Source organism: Ipomoea triloba, chromosome 12 (genome assembly GCF_003576645.1).
Source record: "Ipomoea triloba cultivar NCNSP0323 chromosome 12, ASM357664v1".
Lineage (NCBI taxonomy): Eukaryota > Viridiplantae > Streptophyta > Magnoliopsida > Solanales > Convolvulaceae > Ipomoea > Ipomoea triloba.
Window position 1 is genome coordinate 11,639,651 of NC_044927.1, and position 19,928 is coordinate 11,659,578.

Genomic DNA, 19,928 nt, shown 5'->3' on the forward strand with positions numbered 1-19,928 from the left:
AATTGGGCCAGACCCGGCCCAAATCTCCTTTGTAAGTTAACCTAGCAGCCACACAGACAAAGAAGTCGGATGAAGTTACAGGCTCTAGCCAAAGAGGAGAGAGAGAACGCGATGCGTAGTAGCAGAGTCGCTGAGAGGGTCCCGATCGGAACCACCACCGCTCTCCGTCGCAGACCACCAGAGCTTTCCTGTCGCCATTGCTGCAAGACAAAAACGACCGTCGATCGTCACCAAGCACGGATCTGCCATCGCTGTGCTTTGCTGGAGCACCATTCAATCGCGAGCCACCTTCTACCACCGCCTCTTAGAAGCGACGGCAATGACGACATCCACTACCGACAACCAAAACGCTGTAGCCCGCCGCTAGAGACTAGTATCTTTGCCGTAGCAGCAGCACCGTCGCAAGCTATCGCCGAACGCGACCGTGTCGCCTCACGGTTGCCGTTACATCCGTTATAATATAATGTCTATATTAATATATACTTATAACAAAAATACTATTATTCCTTACTAGAGTTTATAGATCAAACATAATAGATTATCCATAATCATTTATATACTATTTACGTATGTGTATATATATATATATATATATATATAAAATTTTTTAAATATATACGTACACACAAAACTAATAAAATCTACATAATCATATATTATTATTATTAATTGTAGAACATAATGCTCATGGTCTGGCAAGTGATCAAGAGATTGGCACTGATCTTGGAGATTAGGTATAAGGCCCATGGTTGGGCAAAGCGATCAAGAGATCGGCAAAACTAAGAAGCTGGATATATTCATCGCTGAGAAGCGGGATATATTCATTACTAAGTAGCGGCATCGCTGAGAACCGGGATAGATTCATCGCTATGAAGAGGCATCACTGAGAAGCGGGATAGATTCATCGCTAAGAAGCGGCATCGTTGAGAAGCGGGATATATATTCATCGCTAAGAAGCGGCATCGCTCAGAAGCGGGATAGATTCATCGCTAAGAAACGATATCACTAAGAAGCGGGATAGATTCATCGCTAAGAAGCGGCATCGCTAAGAAGCGGGCTAGATTCATCGCTAAGAAGCGGGATAGATTCATCGTGCCAATGGTGGTAATGGTAATACTAATGGTAATACTGACCTAACCAGGCTCAATTGCCTACTATGTAGGGCTTATGCCGAGATATAATCTCGGGTTCATAGTGCTGATGGTGGCCATGCCGACCTAATCGGGCTTATAGCGCCTGTGGTAGTAATACCGACCTAACAGGGCTCAATTGCCTACTACATAGGGCTTATGTGAGATATGGTCTCGGGATCATAGTGCCGATGGTGGCCATGCCGACCTAATCGGGCTTATAGTGCCAGTGGTGGTAATGCCGACCTAACCGGGCTTTCTGTACGACTAATCTAAATACATGATCGAGCTACAATTTATAAAGCAAAGTAAACGAGGGTAATTCTTCCTCGTCGGTACGAAGATCGTAGTTTTTTTCGACTTTTCGGTCGTAATCGATCTTAACGATCGTAAATGGGCACCTTACTCCCAACGCCCTATAAATGGGCAAATAAATGGGCACCTTACTCCCGTAGTGGGCACCTTGTTCTCACAGATCGGTCCGAGGACCATAATGGGCACCTTGCTCCCGTAGTGGGCAACCTTACTCCCATAGATCAGTTCGAGGATCTGAACGGGCACAATACTCCCGTAGTGGGAACCTTACTCCCACAAATCAGTCTGAGGACTTGAACGGGCACCTTGCTCCCGTAGTAGACACCTTACTCCCATAAATCGGTCCGAGGACTTGAACGGGCACCTTACTCCCACAGATCGGTCCAAGGACCTGAATGGGCACCTCACTCCCGTAGTGGGCACCTTACTACCACAGATTAGTCCGAGGACCTGAACTGGCACCTTGCTCCCGTAGTGGACACCTTACTCCCATAAATCGGTCCGAGGACCTGAACGGGCACCTTACTCCCGTAGTGGGCACCTAACACCCACAGATCGGTCCGAGGACCTGAACGGGAACTTTGCTCCCGTAGTGGGCACCTTACTCCCACAGATCGGTCCGAGGACCATAACGAGCACCTTGCTCCCGTGGTGGGCACTTTACTCCCACAGATCAGTCCGAGGACCATAACGGTCACCTTGCTCCCGTGGTGGGCACTGTCCCCGCACAGATCAGTCTAAGGACCTGAATGAACACCTTGCTTCCGTAGTGGGCACCTTACTCCCACATATCGGTCCGAGGACCATAACAAGCACCTTACTCCCGTTGTGGGCACTATACATCCAAACGATTGGTCCGATGACCACTTATGCCGAGGTTTAACCCCGGACTTAACAATGCCGGTGGTGGAAGGATCGACCTAACCGGACTTAGTGCATACATACATTTTACTTACTACTATATACATGGTACAATTTACAAAGTAACTTAAACTAGTAAATTACATGCTCTAAAAAATTCGGCTTCACTTGGTTGTAGCTTCGAACAGTGGGTTCGAGCACTTGATGGAGTTTTCAGCCTTTAGCTGGGATGATCTACGAATTTCTTCGAGCTTTCGATACAATGATCGCTTCGGTCTTTTAGCCAGAATGGTGCCGAGAGTCTTCTCGGGCTTTCGATCTAATGATCGCTTCAGTCTTCAGCCGGAATGGTGCCTAGATTTTTTCCGGACTTGATGATGCCGGTGGTGACAAGGCCGACCTAACCGGACTTTATATACATTTGTTTGCTATTACAATTTTCTAAGTACAAGACTATAGCTTATACAAATTACCATGTAAAATTAGATTACAAATTTTACAAATTAAATTCTAAAACTTTTTCCCTTGTATTGACTTGCAGTTACCACAATCTGCCATGCAGGTTATTATAATGCCCAAAGTTTCCAATTTGAACTTTTCTATTGAAATTTCTCATGCTCATAATACTTTAATTTTTAGAGCACCAAGATAATGTACTACTATGCCCACACTTCATAGGCCACCACCCAAATCCACCATTTATTGAAATCTTCCATGCTCACAATGTTTAAATTTCCAAGATCACTGCCACCAAACCCAAACGAGGAACATGCGCCACCCTTTGCATGGGAAGATAAGATAATCTTGGATATTTTCTCTACAATGGAAGCGAGGATACTGATCTCAAATATTACCACCCTTTTTCCATTCATTTTCCAAACCACTCTACTTAGAGTTCAACCCAGCCCATTGGGAAAATGAGGAGGAGAAAGAGTAGGATTTAAAAGGGGAGTGAGTTGGAATGAGTGGGTGATGCAATGAGAGGGAAGAAGGCTTGTAGGAATCTATCTAGCTTAGCTATGGAAGAGATGTGAATATATGAGGAAAACCGAATGAAACTTCAATAATGGAAAGGGTAGATCAAAGCCAAAATTCGGATAACACATGCTCTAACCCTACAAGCATGCATGGACGGAGACTTAGAACATACGAGATTATATGCATATTTTAGTTTAGCCCTCAATAAATCCAAGTCGCAGGAGACCAAAAAAGCAAGGGAAATTAATAACCCGGTGAAGCAGATGATGGTATATGGAGGCGACTAGGTGGACGAACCGGTCGGCAGGAAGGCGAAGTCAATAAGCATCAATGTCCTGAACATTCAAGGACCATCCCGACTCCCTTGGAGGTCGGTCGGTAGGAAGGCGAAGTCAATAAGCATCAATGTCCTGAACATTCAAGGACCATCCCGACTCCCTTGGAGGTCGGTCGGTCTGAAGGCGAAGCCAATAAGCATCAATGTCCTGAACATTCAAGGACCATCCCGACTCCCTTGGAGGTCGGTCGATAGGAAGGCAAAGCCAATAAGCATCAATGTCCTGAACATTCGAGGACCATCCCGACTCCCTTGGAGGTCGGTCGGTAGGAAGGCGAAGCCAATAAGCATCAATGTCCTGAACATTCAAGGACCATCCCGACTCCCTTGGAGGTCGGTCGGTAGGAAGGCAAAGCCAATAAGCATCGATGTCCTGAACATTCAAAGACCATCCCCGACCCCGTGGAGACCAGTCGGTCGGAAGGAGCTATCCGACCGGGTATACTAAGTGACCAGTTGATCTTCAATGAATTTCTGTGGAGACGATCTACGAAGGCAGGAATCAACGGCTATCTACGTTGAGTCATTATGAGTAGTTAATGTCTTTTATGAGCCATTATTTATATCATTAATTAGGAGATTAAGTGCGTAACCGACCAGGTGCGTAAGATATATAGCTGCACGAACCCTTTGAAGGGGGGGAGGGGGGGGGGGATTGAGATGTATGAAAAAGAGATTAAGCAACTTGAGAGTTGACATCAAATATACTTATCATTCTTGTAATTTTCCGGTAGTGTTGGCCCGCCGTCCGATCGCCTGAAGATCCGGAAACCATCACTGGCGCCGTCTGTGGGGATCGAATAAAAGTGCCGCATCTCCGGTGAGCAATGAGAGAGGCAAGTAAGGCAATCAATGCGGGGGGATGACCTCGCTCCAACGACCTACGAGAGCAGTTGGGCCGGTCCAATGGCCGCGACTTATGAGAACAATTAGCACGACCTAACAGTCAAGACTTACGAGAACAGATCTCAGGACATCCCAATGGAGCGCCCTCCGGTGGAGCCGATCTAAGAGAACAGTTGGGACGACAAAACGACCAAGACCTGAGGGAGCGCTTGAGCCGGCAGACTTCCCGGCATACCGGGGAGTCACGCCAAGGTACGATCAGTAATCGACCTCCACTAGGGGAGTTGGAACAAATTGTAGTTCAAGTCATCAACGAAGTTGAAAGACGAAGGCTGGAGAACTTCGGCACAAACAATCAGACCGATCCCGTTCGACCAACGGGAGAAGGGACCGCGAAACCTCAAGTTACTGAGCAAGAAGGGCGTCACAGGGAGGATAACCTGGCCCCCCGTCGAGAAGTACAGGCTGCTATATCGGAAAGTAGCGCGGAATCTCCCGCGGAACTTAAGTACCGCCGAAGTCAAATGGAAGGCTTCGAGCGAAGGCTACAAAACTTATAGGATCAATTTGAAGGCAAGGTGAGGCCTTCCGCCGAGAATCTATTAACCTCCTCGCCCTTCGTGGATGAAATTATGGATTATTGGGCTCCCGCGGACCTAAAAATCCCAGAGCATGCTACTTTCGATGGGACGGGGGATCCCCGAGAACATCTGGTCAGTTATCAGGCCAAAATGCAAGTCCTAGGGGTGGAAGAGCCACTTATGTGCAAGGCTTTTCTCCCTACTCTCAAGGGACTCGCCCAAAAATGGTTTCTGGCACTGCCAAGCCGTTCCATTCGGTGCTTCAATGATTTGGCCGACCGATTCCTTACTCACTACGCCGTAAACATCAAGCCGCAGCGCAATCTTACCCACCTGAGCGGGATCAGTCAGGATGAGGAGAAGCTTTGAAAACGTATCTAGCTCGCTGGCAAAAGGAGGTACAAACCATTGAAGGGTTAGATGAGCAAGTGGCTATCACCTTTTTCATGGAGTCGCTCCGAGCAGGCAAATTGTTTATTGATCTTCACAATGATCGCCCAAAGACGTATGTGGAAGCTATCCAAAGAGCCAGTCGTCAGGCAGACACGGAAGAGGCTGTGAGACAAAAGCGGCAGCGAGAAGCTGCTGGGTCCAGCGCTAAGCGATCACGACCTGAGTCCAGGAGTCGAACGGAACCTGAGCGCCCTAGTCGTACTGAGGTACGACGAGGATCTGAGAGGGTGGGGGCTCCGCCCCCTCGCCTTACCGTAGCCCAACCCGTGCATGAGGTTAAAGATACCCTGCCTCCCCCTCCACCTCTGGAACCTGGAGATCAGCTCGAGATCTTGCCCCCGGGAGGGGTCTCGTCGAAATACTGTCGATATCACCGATCGACTACACACACCACAGAGGAATGTTCTTACCTGCGTAGAGAAATAGACGCAATGATATAGAAGGGTGCTCCGCCTCCACCTAATCAATGGAGGCGGTATCCGTGTTCCGATAAGACAGATTCACGCTCTAATCGAGGAAAACAACCCGCCTCTGAGGAAGAGGAGACTAATTGGAAGCACAAACCTGTTATCAACATGATAGTAGGAGGACCGGAAGGAGGGGACTCATCCGGCTCTCGGAAAGCTTGGGCTCGACAACTATATGTGGGAACCATCTACGGTCGGGACGACAGTCTAAAGAAGGTATGTCAAGAACCCATTTTGTTTACTGATGAGGACTTACCCCGAAGCCAACATCCCCATCGGGATGCTTTGGTTATTGCCATGGACGTCCATGGCACGGTAGTCCGAAGAGTCCTAGTGGACACAGGAAGTAGTGTGAACATCTTTTATTTAGAGGTGTTTGAGAGGTTGGGGTTACAACGTAACAAGCTAAAACCTGTGAAAACACCTTTGGCCGGTTTTACCGGGGATTCAATTGAGTTAGAGGGATCCATACGTTTACCGGTTGAAATTGGGACCTTTCCCAACCTTCGAAGCATAAACATGGAGTTCGTGGTAGTCGACCTATCCTGCTCCCATAATATGATCCTAGGGCGACCTGGATTAGAAGATCTGGGCGCTCTCATCTCCCTCGAACATCTTTGTCTGAAATTTCGGACCCCCAATGGGATCGGAGTCGCTCGGTGCGACCAGAAGGTAGCTCGGGATTGTTATTTACAGTCCTACCGAGAGATTGGGAAAAAGGACCTGAGGATTCACGCTATCACTAGTCGGGAGGAACAGTTAAAGAGTCTTGACCGACCCGAGCCGGCGGTAGAACTAGAGGAAATTGAGATCGACCCTTCGCGCCCTGAAAGACAGGTAAAGATCGGAGTGGGTTTGGCTGAGAAAGTCAAACAAGAAATCATCCAAGAACTGCGAAAATATCAGAAGGTATTTGCATGGGGCCCTGAAGACATGCCAGGAGTTGACCGGTCGGTCATTTGCCATCGGCTGGCCATCAACCCTAACCACAAACCGGTGATTCAAAAGAAAAGATACCTCTCGGCGGATCGACGTGAATTCGTTAAGAAAGAGGTGGAAACCCTGATGGCTGCGCAGCATATCTGCGAGGTAAAGTACCCGGACTGGCTTGCCAACGTAGTGCTCGTGCCGAAGCCTCCCGCTTGGCGAATGTGTGTGGATTACACAGATCTTAATCAAGCTTGCCCAAAAGATCCTTTCCCTTTACCAAGGATCGATCAGTTGGTGGACGAGACGGCCAGCTGTGATTTGTTGAGTTTCATGGACGCCTTCCGAGGCTATCATCAGATCTTCATGCACCTTGCTGATGAGGAGAAGACTGCTTTCATTACTCCGGATGGGGTATACTGTTACCGGGTAATGCCTTTTGGTTTAAAGAATGCCGGGGCCACCTATACCCGAATGGTAGGATGATTGTTCAGAGACTTGTTAGGGAAGTCCATGGCAGCCTATGTGGATGACATGCTTGTGAAAAGTAAAGACGAGAGAACCCATGCAGGGGATTTGGCAGCCACCTTTGCCATAATGGAAAAATACAATCTGCGATTGAACCCAAAGAATTGCGCCTTCGCGGTGCGAGGAGGAAAGTTCCTCGGTTATATGGTCACTCAGAAAGGAATCGAGCCTAACCCTGAAAAGGTGAAGGCTATACTTGATATGCAGCCTCCCGGGACCTTGAAAGGGTTACAAAGGTTGACCGGGCGACTCGCGGCTTTAAACAGGTTCCTGTCCAAATCAGCAGACCGGGCTTTACCCTTTTTCGAAGCTATGAAGAAAAGGGAAGGGTTTCGCTGGACGGAAGAATGCAAAAAGTCGTTCGACGAGTTAAAAGATTACTTACAGACTCCGCCACTACTATCTACTCCGAAGGAAGGGGAAGTGTTATTCCTTTATCTGGCCGCTTCTCAAAAAGCTGTTAGTTCTGTGTTAATCCGAGAGGAAGAGCGAGTACAGCATCCGGTCTATTATGTCAGTCGAGCTTTAAAAGCCTCAGAAATTCGTTATACCCCCTTGGAAAAGGTGGTGTACGCTCTGGTAATCACTTGCCGGAAGCTGGTACCGTATCTCCAGGCCCATCCCATCCGAGTCTTAACTGATCAGCCTTTGGCAGGTGTTTTGCGAAATCCCAACTCTTCGGGGCGTTTGGTAAAGTGGGCCGTAGAGCTCACACAATATGGGATTGAGTACCACCCTCGCCCCTCAGTGAAAGGTCAGGATGGGATTGAGTACCACCCTCGCCCCTCAGTGAAAGGTCAGGCCTTAGCCGATTTTATAGTAGAATGCACCGCTCAGAGTCCTGAACCCAACGCCAAGGCCCCTGAGGAAGGGGATTGGTGGGAAATGCACGCCGATGGAGCCGCCAGTCAGCACCATTGCGGAGGTGGGATCATGTTGACGACTCCTGAAGGTTTCCGCTTATACTATTCATTAACGTACGAGTTCAGAGTCTCGAATAATGAAGCCGAGTATGAGGCCGTGATCGGAGGATTGCGGATGGCCAAAGCCCTTAAAGTCCAGAGGATCCGGATAAAGACCGACTCCCGCTTAGTGGTCGGACAGGTAACTGGAACATGTGAGGCGAAAAATGAAAGACTCGGACGGTATAAAAAAATCACTGAGGGACTTTTGGGTGAATTTGAAGCTTATGAGTTAGAGCACGTGCACCGCGCTGAGAACACAGAGGCCGATATTCTGTCCAAAATGGCCTTAGGAGGAATACCGGATCATCTCATCAGAATCTGTCAGAATGAATGAATCTTGCTACCCAGCATAGAACCAAAAGTCGTTCCAAAAGACGTTTGTATCACTGAGGAACTGGACCCTGAGGAACATCCAGAAGTATTCTGGATAGAGGAAATTCGTAGGTATAAGGAAAAAGGGGACCTCCCTGATGACCCGGCCGAAGCAGCAAAAATCCAGAGACGATCTCCTGCCTATGTGTTGATAGATGGTCACATGTACAAGAAGTCCTTCGGGGGACCGTTGTTAAGGTGTTTGTTTCCTTCTGAGGCAAACCAAGTCATGGAGGAGGCGCATCGAGGAATTTGTTCAGCTCATCAAGGGGCCCATACGCTAGCCCACAAGATAGTGTTACAAGGATATTATTGGCCCACTATGGTCAAGGACTACATCGACCGAGTCGCTAGATGTGCGATATGTCAGTCTTTCGCCAAGAAAGACACTCGGCCGGCCTCCTTCTATACTCCGATTACGGTAGCTATCCCCTTTGCCAAATGGGGAATTGATATCGTAGGGCTGTTGCCCCAGGCACCCGGACGGTTGCGATTTTGTGTGGTGGCTGTGGATTACTTCACCAAATGGGTAGAAGCCGAGCCCTTGGCAACTATCACTGAGTTTCAATGCCGCAAGTTCCTTTGGAGGAAGGTCATTTGTCGATTTGGGCTCCTGGAGCACCTGGTTAGTGACAATGGAAGACAGTTCGATTGCCGACCCTTTAGAGACTTTTACCAACAGTACGGAATACGACACACCAGGGTCTCCGTAGCTTACCCCCAGGCCAATGGTCAGGTCGAGAATGTTAATCGAACCATTGTGGATGGAATCCGAAGAAAGTTAAATGACTTGGGAGGAACCTGGGTTGATGAGTTAGATCGAGTCCTATGGGCATATCGAACGACTCCTCGGAGAGCAACCGGGGAGACCCCCTTCTCTCTGACTTATGGCTTCGAAGCCAAGATACCTGCCGAGATTACCACCCCAACCCTTCGGGTATTACAGTACAACGATGATGAAAACGAAGAAAATTTGCAAATAGAGAAAAACTTCCTTGAGGAAAGGAGGGACGCGGTGCATGGACGAATGGCCGAATATCAGCAGTCGGTCAAACGCTACTATGATAAAAGAGTAAAGGAGAAGAAGTTTCAAGAGGGAGATCTGGTCTTAAGATACCGGGACGCCAGTCAACCTAATCAAGGTGGGAAATTTGCAATCAAATGGGAAGGTCCTTACCGAATCAGAGAAGTCATTCGCCCGGGAACATATCGTTTGGAGACCCCAGAAGGGCAGGCTGTGGAAAGGAAATGGAATGCGGTGCACCTGAAGAAATTCTTTCAGTAGAAGGTTAGGCTTTTAAAAGATTGTAATGAAAGTCACGAATTTTAATAGAGTGATCTCTTTTTTGGCGACATCTTGTTTTTGAGGGAATTTATGAGTGTGGTAGTCTGTCTGCCTTTGAGTGAGTTAGGTTGAGATAACCTAAGTCTCATTTCGATCTTCGGATCCTTATGAGTCTGGCAGTCTGTTTGCCTTTGAGTGAGTTAGGTTGAGATAACCTAAGTCTCATTTCGATCTTCGGATCCTTATGAGTCTGGCAGTCTGTCTGCCTTTGAGTGAGTTAGGTTGAGATAACCTAAGTCTCATTTCGATCTTCGGATCCTTATGAGTCTGGCAGTCTGTCTGCCTTTGAGTGAGTTAGGTTGAGATAACCTAAGTCTCATTTCGATCTGCGGATCCTTATGAGTCTAACAGTCTGTCTGACTTTGAGTGAGTTAGGTTGAGATAACCTAAGTCTCATTTCGATCTTCGGATCCTTATGAGTCTAGCAGTCTGTCTGCCTTCGAGTGAGTTAGGTTGAGATAACCTAAGTCTCATTTCGATCCTCGGATCCTTATGAGTCTGGCAGTCTGTCTGCCTTTGAGTGAGTTAGGTTGAGATAACCTAAGTCTCATTTCGATCCTCGGATCCTTATAAGTCTGGCAGTCTATTTGCCCTTGAGTAAAGTTAGGTTGAGATAACCTAAGTTTCGTTTCGATACTCGGAATATATGAGTTTGGCGGTTGTCTGCCTTTATTAAGGTTGAGAAAACCTGTCGGAGGAGTCCTCGACTGAGGGACTCAGGATATATGAGTTTGGCGGTTGTCTGCCTTTAATAAGATTGAGAAAACCTGTCGGATGAGTCCTCGACTGAGGGACTCAAAATATATGAGTTTGGCGGCTGTCTGCCTTTAATAAGGTTGAGAAAACCTGTCGGAGGAGTCCTCGACTGAGGGACTCGGAATATTTGAGTTTGGCAGTTGTTTGCCTTCAAGAAGGTTGAGAAAACCTGTCAGATGAGACCTCGACTGAGGGACTTGGCATGCAGCTAAGGTCAACGAATTATCAGGTGAGGGAAAGAGCAAAGAGAGATGGAGTAAAGCCAAGACAAGCAAACGAAAAGAAAAGGCAATTGTTTGTTCAAAACATAAAAGGCCTAAGGCAGTCGAAAAAGGCCCCTTTACAAAAGTTCAAATAAAACAAAGCGCAGCGAATATTTTTTAAACCCCCGAGTTGCCACCAGCTATCTCCCCCTCCGTTGAGCCAGTAGGAGGAGGGTCGTTGGTGCTTCCTTGAAGGCGAGAGCGTTGTACTAAGCCACCTTCCGCCGGCTCCTCCTCCTCTGATATGTTGAGCATTGAAGGCACAGGATTGCGATCCATTCCCGCCAGAGCAGTCAAGTTAGCAGCAGAATTCAGATATGAGGAATCCATCGGAATTTGCCCGCCACTTGAGTTCTCCGGAGTGGCCCTGTCGGTTTCTCCGGCCCCCTGTTGACGTGCGGGGGTAGCAGGAATGCGAGAAGGAAGCTCGGCTAACTGTGCTGGAAGGCCCCATTTTTCTGGGTCGAAAGTCGGATCCCTCTCCAAAAGAACCGGGTAGATGTCACGTTGCATGTCCAAAGACCCCATGTGATAATCCTCCTCTCCCAGATCCGTCAGATAGGCTCGACCTTCATCAGAACTTAGCCACTCCATGGCCAGCAGCCTTAACCTCGAACGAACGTTGGCCAACACATCCTCTTCAAAGGCTCGGGAAGACTTATAAGTAGCCATGGCTAAATCCGCAGCCTCAGCACTCTTCTTCTTCTCCGCCTCGAGCTCCGACTCCAGTTGACCTACCCGGAGTGCCGAGTCATCCAGCTCTTTCTCCCGTTTGTGAAGGTCGGCCCTTAGAGTCGGCACTAGCTCCGCATTTGCCAAGAGTAGACTCATTCTCTTCCGCATTTCAGACTGGACAGCAAGAGCCTGCTAAGTAATAAAAAAAATGAGGAGTGCAATATGAAATCCATGCGAGAGCTTGACATGAGTATAGCTTACCCGATACAAGTAACGGGAGACGCCTTTGAAGACCTTCTCGGAAGGATGACTCTCGTAGTGAGCTGCGTCCTTGGGAAGGATAACTTTGTCCAGCCAGTCATGCACTGGAAAAGCACCTTGAACGATGCCGTCATCGGCATCAATCTCAAGACCGACAGCCACCCTTTTGGCTGATGGGGCTGACAGAGAAGAGCCGGCCTGGCGTTTTGGTTGGTCCGGAGGCCTGAAAATGGAGTCGGCACTCGGTCAACCGTGCCTCCCGGAAAAGGGAGTGTAAAAAGAAGTCATAAGGTTGGAGTGTTGGTTAGGCCGGAGTCCTGAAAATGGAGTCGGCACTCGGTCAACCGTGCCTCCCTGGAAAGGGAGTGTGAAAAGAAGTCATAAGGTTGGAGTGTTGGTTAGACCGGAGCCCTGAAAATAGAGTCGGCACTCGGTCAACCGTGCCTCCCTGAAAAAGGAGTTTGAAAAGAAGTCATAAGGTAGGAGTGTTGGTTAGGCCGGAGTCCTGAAAATGGAGTCGGCACTCGGTCAACCGTGCCTCCCTGAAAAGGGAGTGTGAAAAGAAGTCATAAGGTTGGACCTCCCTGAAAAGGGAGTGTGAAAAGAAGTCATAAGGTTGGAGTGTTCTGAAAAGGGAGTGTGAAAAGAAGTCATAAGGTTGGAGTGTTAGTTAGGCCGGAGTCCTGAAAATGGAGTCGGCACTCGGTCAACCGTGCCTCCCTGAAAAGGGAGTGTGAAAAGAAGTCATAAGGTTGGAGTGTTGGTTAAAGGGAGTGTGAAAAGAAGTCATAAGGTTGGAGTGTTGGTTAAAGGGAGTGTGAAAAGAAGTCATAAGGTTGGAGTGTTGGTTAGGCCGAGTGTGAAAAGAAGTCATAAGGTTGGAGTGTTGGTTAGGCCAGAGTCCTGAAAATGGAGTCGGCACTCGGTCAACCGTGCCTCCCTAAAAATGGAGTGTGAAAAGAAGTCATAAGGTTGGAGTGTTGCTTAGGCCGGAGTCCTAAAAATGGAGTCGGCACTCGGTCAACCGTGCCTCCCTGAAAAGGGAGTGCGAATAGAGGTCATAAGGTTGGTGTTTTGGTTGATCCGGAGGCCTGAAAATGGAGTCGGCGCTCGGTCAATCGTGCCACCCTGAAAAGGGAGTGTGAGAAGAGGTCATAAGGTTGTTGTTTTGGTTGGTCCGGAGGCCTGAAAATGGAGTCGGCACTCGGTCAACCGTGCCTCCCTGAAAAGGGAGTGTGAGAAGAAGTCGTAAGGTTGGAGTGTTGGTTGGTCCGGAGGCCTGAAAACGGAGTCGGCACTCAGTCAACCGTGCCTCACTGAAAAGGGAGTGTGAGAAGAAGTCGTAAAGTGGTTGTGATAGTTAGTCGAAGAAAGGAGTCAGTGCTCGGCTAAGCGTGCCTCCTGGAGAAAAAGCGCGAAAGAAAGACATGAAAAGAATGACGTTATACGCAAAAGAGCCATTTATTCATTAAAAGCTTAGCCGAGGATACAAAATAGCCCTATAGGGCCTAGCATGTCTACGGTTATGGCTGCATAGAGATTTTCGGTTGGTGGGAGGTCAAGCTGAGGCAGTAGGAGAATCGGCAGAAATCACGGATGGCGTCTGAGAAGGAGGAGACGGTGGATCAACCTCAAAAGCAGCTGAAGGAGTAACTGGAAGACTGTGTCCGGAGTCGCTGGAGAAGCTGGAGGGGTATTCCCTAAGGAATCATCAGCCAAGAATTCCGTTAGGAATTCCAAGTAGTCAGAATCGTAGTTGGGGTTAAGTGGAGAGCCTACTTCAGTTTCAGGAGGTGGTGGGGCCGCCATTTCCTTCTCTTCATCTGAAGGAATGAGAAGAGGATCTTTATGGGTATCCCCCACTTCATGACCGCCATGCGCATTTTTCCGTTGACGGAGCATTTCTTGCCGGGCCTGCTCGGCCAAGCGTAGGGAACGTCGTGAAGGAGGACCGGCGATGTCTCTTTTCTTCATTGAGATCAGCAAAGGAAGGTGAGCCCTTCTGGGAATAGGAGAATATTTATAGTAGAAGGGAGCGAGTTAAAGGGATAGGGCAAAAAGGATAAAGATCAAAAAGGACGGTTGTCAAAATAAAGAAGGTTCTAACATATAGATTTGGTGAAGATCTCTTGATAATCGAGTAAAATCAGGGATTCTGATTGGAATTGACAGGGAGAAAGATATGACAGAGATACGGATCCACTTTGTCAAGGGAATATACTTTCCTAGGCTTCGGTTCCTTAAACCAAGGAAAGTGAGGGACTAGATGATGGTATATGGAGGCGACTAGGTGGACGAACCGGTCGGCAGGAAGGCGAAGTCAATAAGCATCAATGTCCTGAACATTCAAGGACCATCCCGACTCCCTTGGAGGTCGGTCGGTAGGAAGGCAAAGTCAATAAGGATCAATGTCCTGAACATTCAAGGACCATCCCGACTCCCTTGGAGGTCGGTCGGTAGGAAGGCGAAGCCAATAAGCATCAATGTCCTGAACATTCAAGGACCATCCCGACTCCCTTGGAGGTCGGTCGGTAGGAAGGCGAAGCCAATAAGCATCAATGTCCTGAACATTCAAGGACCATCCCGACTCCCTTGGAGGTCGGTCGGTAGGAAGGCAAAGCCAATAAGCATCAATGTCCTGCACATCCGAGGACCATCCCGACTCCCTTGGAGGTCGGTCGGTAGGAAGGCGAAGCCAATAAGCATCAATGTCCTGAACATTCAAGGACCATCCCGACTCCCTTGGAGGTCGGTCGGTAGGAAGGCGAAGCCAATAAGCATCAATGTCCTGCACATCCGAGGACCATCCCGACTCCCTTGGAGGTCGGTCGGTAGGAAGGCGAAGCCAATAAGCATCAATGTCCTGCACATCCGAGGACCATCCCGACTCCCTTGGAGGTCGGTCGGTAGGAAGGCGAAGCCAATAAGCATCAATGTCCTGAACATTCAAGGACCATCCCGACTCCCTTGGAGGTCGGTCGGTAGGAAGGCAAAGCCAATAAGCATCAATTTCCTGAACATTCAAAGACCATCCCCGACCCCGTGGAGACCAGTCGGTCGGAAGGAGCTATCCGACCGGGTATACTAAGTGACCAGTTGATCTTAAATGAATTTCTGTGGAGACGATCTGCGAAGGCAGGAATCAACTGCTATCTACGTTGAGTGTCCGTCATTATGAGTAGTTAATGTCTTTTATGAGCCATTATTTATATCATTAATTAGGAGATTAAGTGCGTAACCGACCAGGTGCGTAAGATATATAGCTGCACGAACCCTTTGAACGGGGGGGGGGGGGGGGGTTAAGATGTATGAAAAAGAGATTAAGCAACTTGAGAGTTGACATCAAATATACTTATCATTCTTTTAATTTTCCGGTAGTGTTGGCCCGCCGGCCGATCGCCTGAAGATCGGGAAACCATCAGCAGATATCTCAATTTACCCTCTTTTTTTTTGACCCCATCGTTCACTTCCTTTATTTCTCAATTCCAAAGCCTTTTTCCACCACCCACTTTACTTTTTCTAATTCCAAAGCCCCTCAGTAACTCCACCTTTTCTCGTTCTTTTCACCCGCATGCAACCACCGCCCACATTTGTTTGTGGTTTACACAAACAAAAATGTACAAAGACACTTCGCCCACCAAAAAGCATAAAGATATTGAGGCTCAAACTTGTATCTACAACGCCATTGAAGCATTTGACACCAGCCATGACTTGTTCTCATCTTTACGGTAGCAACAATCACAGGTGAACCCGACGAGCTTCTGGCGACCTTCAGCGGCTACGAACAACAACAGCAGCAATAGATCGGCGGTGAAGCTTGACCGGAAGTGTGGTAGGGGGTGGACGGCAAAGAATGGACGAAGAAGTTGATGATGAAGATGATGATACTTGATAATGAGGATGTATCAGATCTTGACATGTACGAATTTGAAAGCCTCGTGCATCCACTGGTGAGACAAACTCTTCAACATGCAGCAACGACCACCAACAGGTCTTTGCTCTCTCTCGCTCCTCAACATGTAGTAGCGGCCATCAATAGGCAGATCCGACGACTGGATGGCGAGCGGTGGTGCATGCAGGCCACGACAGCAGCAACATCGTCTTGCAACTTCTTCATCCGATTTGCGCGTGTGATGGACTTAGAATCTGATATATGGGAGACCAGAAAGAAACCGAGATGATAGTAGGAACCCAGCTTTTTTGTAGGGTCTCCACAGACCGCGCCATTTGATAGTGTTTAATTCCCTTGGTGTATTTTGTATGTATATGAAGCGTATGAAAATCAAATGAACAAGGAAAAGTAGATAAAGGAAAGATGAGCCATCAAAACCCTTCTCATTCATTGCTATTATTGAATCTTTTAGAGAGAGGATAGAGCTTAAGTGTTTCTATAGAGAGAGCCCCGAGAGGGGGCCAAAATGTCCCATATTTTATAGACTAATGACCTTTATATAGGTCTAAAATATTGACTGATTATAGGACATTTGACTCGAACCGTTTGACTTCGACCCGACTAGAAAGCGAGGGAAATGATCCTAAAGGGAGGTCAAACTCGGGGAATATTCCCTATCACAAGTGACACTCATTATATGAGCAACATCAGATCATGTAACATCACATATATAAGATATGCACCCAATAGCAGAAGCCTATGGTACTTTTTTACTTATGTGATCCCTCTCGTTAGTTGTGTCAGGACACAAACTTTAAAAAGATAGATTTCATGCTTGAAATGTAATAAAACCTTTCTTAAAATCTAACATATTGAACAACTTCAATATTTTATATACATACTTTGAGATAAACCTATTAATCTTTTTGATCTATCTCTATAGACTCGAATTCCAAGAATATAGGTTGTTTCTCTCATATATATCATATAGAAAATTTTAGATAATCAAACTTTTACTGGAATCATCATGCTTACGTCATTTCTTATTATTAGTATGCCATCTACATATAATACAAGAAATGTGATAGCACTCCTATTGGCCATTTTATACACATGGATCATCAATGTTTTACAATATAGCCAAACAATTTGACTACCTTGTCAAAACAGATATTCCACATTCTAAAATTGATATCTAATATCTATCTTTGTAAATGATAGGATCGTCACTAGACATATCATCTCCAATTGCAAAGACACTCTCTGCGTCATAAAGATAACTATAATATGTCTAATGAACGAATATGTCTAACACTTCTCCAAAGAGGAGGCATAACTCTTGGTTCATATTGCACAGATTCCTAAATCTGAGTAGGTTAGGAAGATTTATTAACAAACTCTTCGTCAAGTTATATCTTTCTACTGAGGCTTTTGTTTACTGGGGCATTACAAATGGTATCAGATTCCTCATCCATGGAAGCCCAAAACCTACCACCATGGAAGCTCGAATGGACTAGCTGGAAGCCCAGATGGTGCAATTGAGCAGCGAAATTGATACATGATTTCAAGCTATTCAGGAGAAATTAAGAGTGGAGTTGTCCAGTTTCAGAGACGAGGTGATGGAGGCTCTTGATCTCCGCAGATCCGCTCCTATAGTGGTGGCTCAAACTCCAGGATTAGCTTCAATCCATGGGCAAGATCTTCAAATTCCAAGTGAAGAGCTAGTGAAGATCGAGAGAGATTCCGATGTAGTAAAGATGGACCCAAACGTTGAGGTAAGTGACTGGGCTGCTCCTTGCTTTGTTGCTAACGACATGCATAAGAATAGTGATAAATTGGAGGAACTTAGTGATATTAAAGGAAATATTGAAGTTCAAGTTACTGTTCAAATTGTAGAGTTACTCGCCCCTGTTCATTGTGTTGTAATGGATCATTTGGGTATGCATGAGGTGATGAACTCATGAACTGTGATGAAATTGTTGGTGTGGATTATGTGATTTTGGGTGGAAAAATTTCAGGAGTGAACATCGATTGTAGGAATAGTTTTAACTACTATGGAGTTGGTGGTGAGAGCTGAAGTGAAATAGTATGTCTTACATGATGATCTTAAAATGCCAATGTACAGAGAGACTACTTTTGATACGGAAGGAATGCTTAAAATTATAGTTCAGGAGTTATTAATCTTCTTAAATCCTAAAGATATTGGTAAAGTATTGCTTGAAAATGGGAATAGACTAGAGAAAGCTCATAATGACCTAGTGTGGTAGAGGGTGCATAATGATTTACGGGAAATAAATGAAGGGGTTGAGCTAGTGTCACTGTCTAATATATCAACCAGTGTCATGAATACGTATGTAAGGCTAATGTCTACTTTAAAGAAAGAAGCTATCAAGAGGAGAGAAATCTATGGTTAATGAATTTGAGAAGCATGAGGGACTGTCAATTTTTAGATTGATTCTAAATAAGTTTAATGATACACTAGTGAGGATTTTGCTTTTTGTTGTGATATCATTTGTTTTTGCTTGGTATGATAGAGACAAAGGTGGTGAGACACAAAGGTGGTGAGAGGGGGATCACTGCGTTTGTGGAGCCTCTGGTGACATTCTTGATTTTGATTATTAATTCCATAATAAGGGTTTGGCAAGAAAACCATGCAGGGAAAGCTTTGGAGGCTTTGAAAGAGATCCAATCTAACATGCAACTGTGATTCGCAAGGGGAATAAGCTTCCAGCTTACCTGCTAAGGATGTTGTTTTAGGGGACATTGTTGAGTTGAAAGTAAGGGATAAAGTGCTGGCTGACATGAGAGTATTTAGTTTAATTAGCTTAATCCTCTGGCTTGAGCAGGGGTCCTTGACTAGAGAGAGTTCTTTGAGTCATTTGCAGAATAGAGATGGTGAGGTTGTTACAGACTCAAATAATTAGGGGGACACAATTGAAGAAAACAAAGAGAGAAACATTTGAAATTGTTGCACTGTTGAAGGCCACAAAATGGAGTAACCTTGAGAAGATACTACAGGTGCACTTAAAGCTATAGGTAAGTTATTTGTTCAAGAATTCTATGTGAACTCTACTCAAATATAAGTAGTATAGTTTGAATCAGATGTGTTAAAGAAGTTTGCTGAGATTGAACCTATCATCATGTTACTAACCATTTTCCTTGATTGATCCTTGGGAACAAGGATCTAGTAAAGGGGAAGGTGTGTAACACCCTGAGGAAATGGATGTAAAAAACAAGAGGTCGAAGAAGAGTGGAACCGGTATAAGAAGTAATAATTAGAGTGGCGTCGTTTCACTCCCTGAACTGTTAAGTTTGTTGTTGAGTTGTTATTAGATATTTTCTTTTTCTTAGTATAAATATGAAATAGATATTGTAATGAGGATATGCTTGAAAATTAATCAAACTATTATCTTTCTTCTTCTCCCTCCTGCAAATTCTACTCTTCTCCGTCCTTCAACTCTCTTGGGGCATTACAGGACCACGGCAAGTTAAATTTCAAAAGTCCTAGGATCATTAATGGTCAATTTAAAATTTAGGACTAAGCATGGCGAAACCACATACTAGTCAAAAAATGAGAGATCAATAAAACTATTTTTTTTTTCTTAAACTCTTTTTGATTTTTCCCTTTTTTGTCGGTTTTTTCTTCTTTTTATCAATTTTTTTTTTAAATCCGTAACAACCGAACAGACTCTAGCTAACATGATGCTTTGACCGATGGATCAGGGCATCAGCCAATGGGTGTGCTGGTCGGACTTGGCAATGAATAACCTGGCAGATGATGGTGGCGATGTCGTCTTCATGCCCTTAGCAATGTAGCGATAGGGAATGGCATGTTGATGAATGGTTGATAGCTCCCTAATGGCGCTGCATAGAAATATTGATGCAGCGAACGGATGGCTATAGTGAAAGTAATACCAGACTTGCGTAATGGTTTTTTGTGTGTGTGTGTGTGTGTGGGGGGGGGGAGGGGGGGGGG

At 46.3% G+C, this 19,928-nt stretch overlaps 1 long non-coding RNA gene across 1 annotated transcript; it reads left to right on the top strand.

Annotated features, from left to right (window-relative positions):
* Window positions 1–17,328: 17,328 nt before the first annotated feature.
* On the top strand, window positions 17,329–19,845 carry LOC116000385. Its single transcript, XR_004094101.1, has 3 exons — window positions 17,329–17,727; window positions 18,487–18,988; window positions 19,676–19,845. It is a non-coding gene; the product is annotated as an uncharacterized LOC116000385 (long non-coding RNA).
* Window positions 19,846–19,928: the final 83 nt, after the last annotated feature.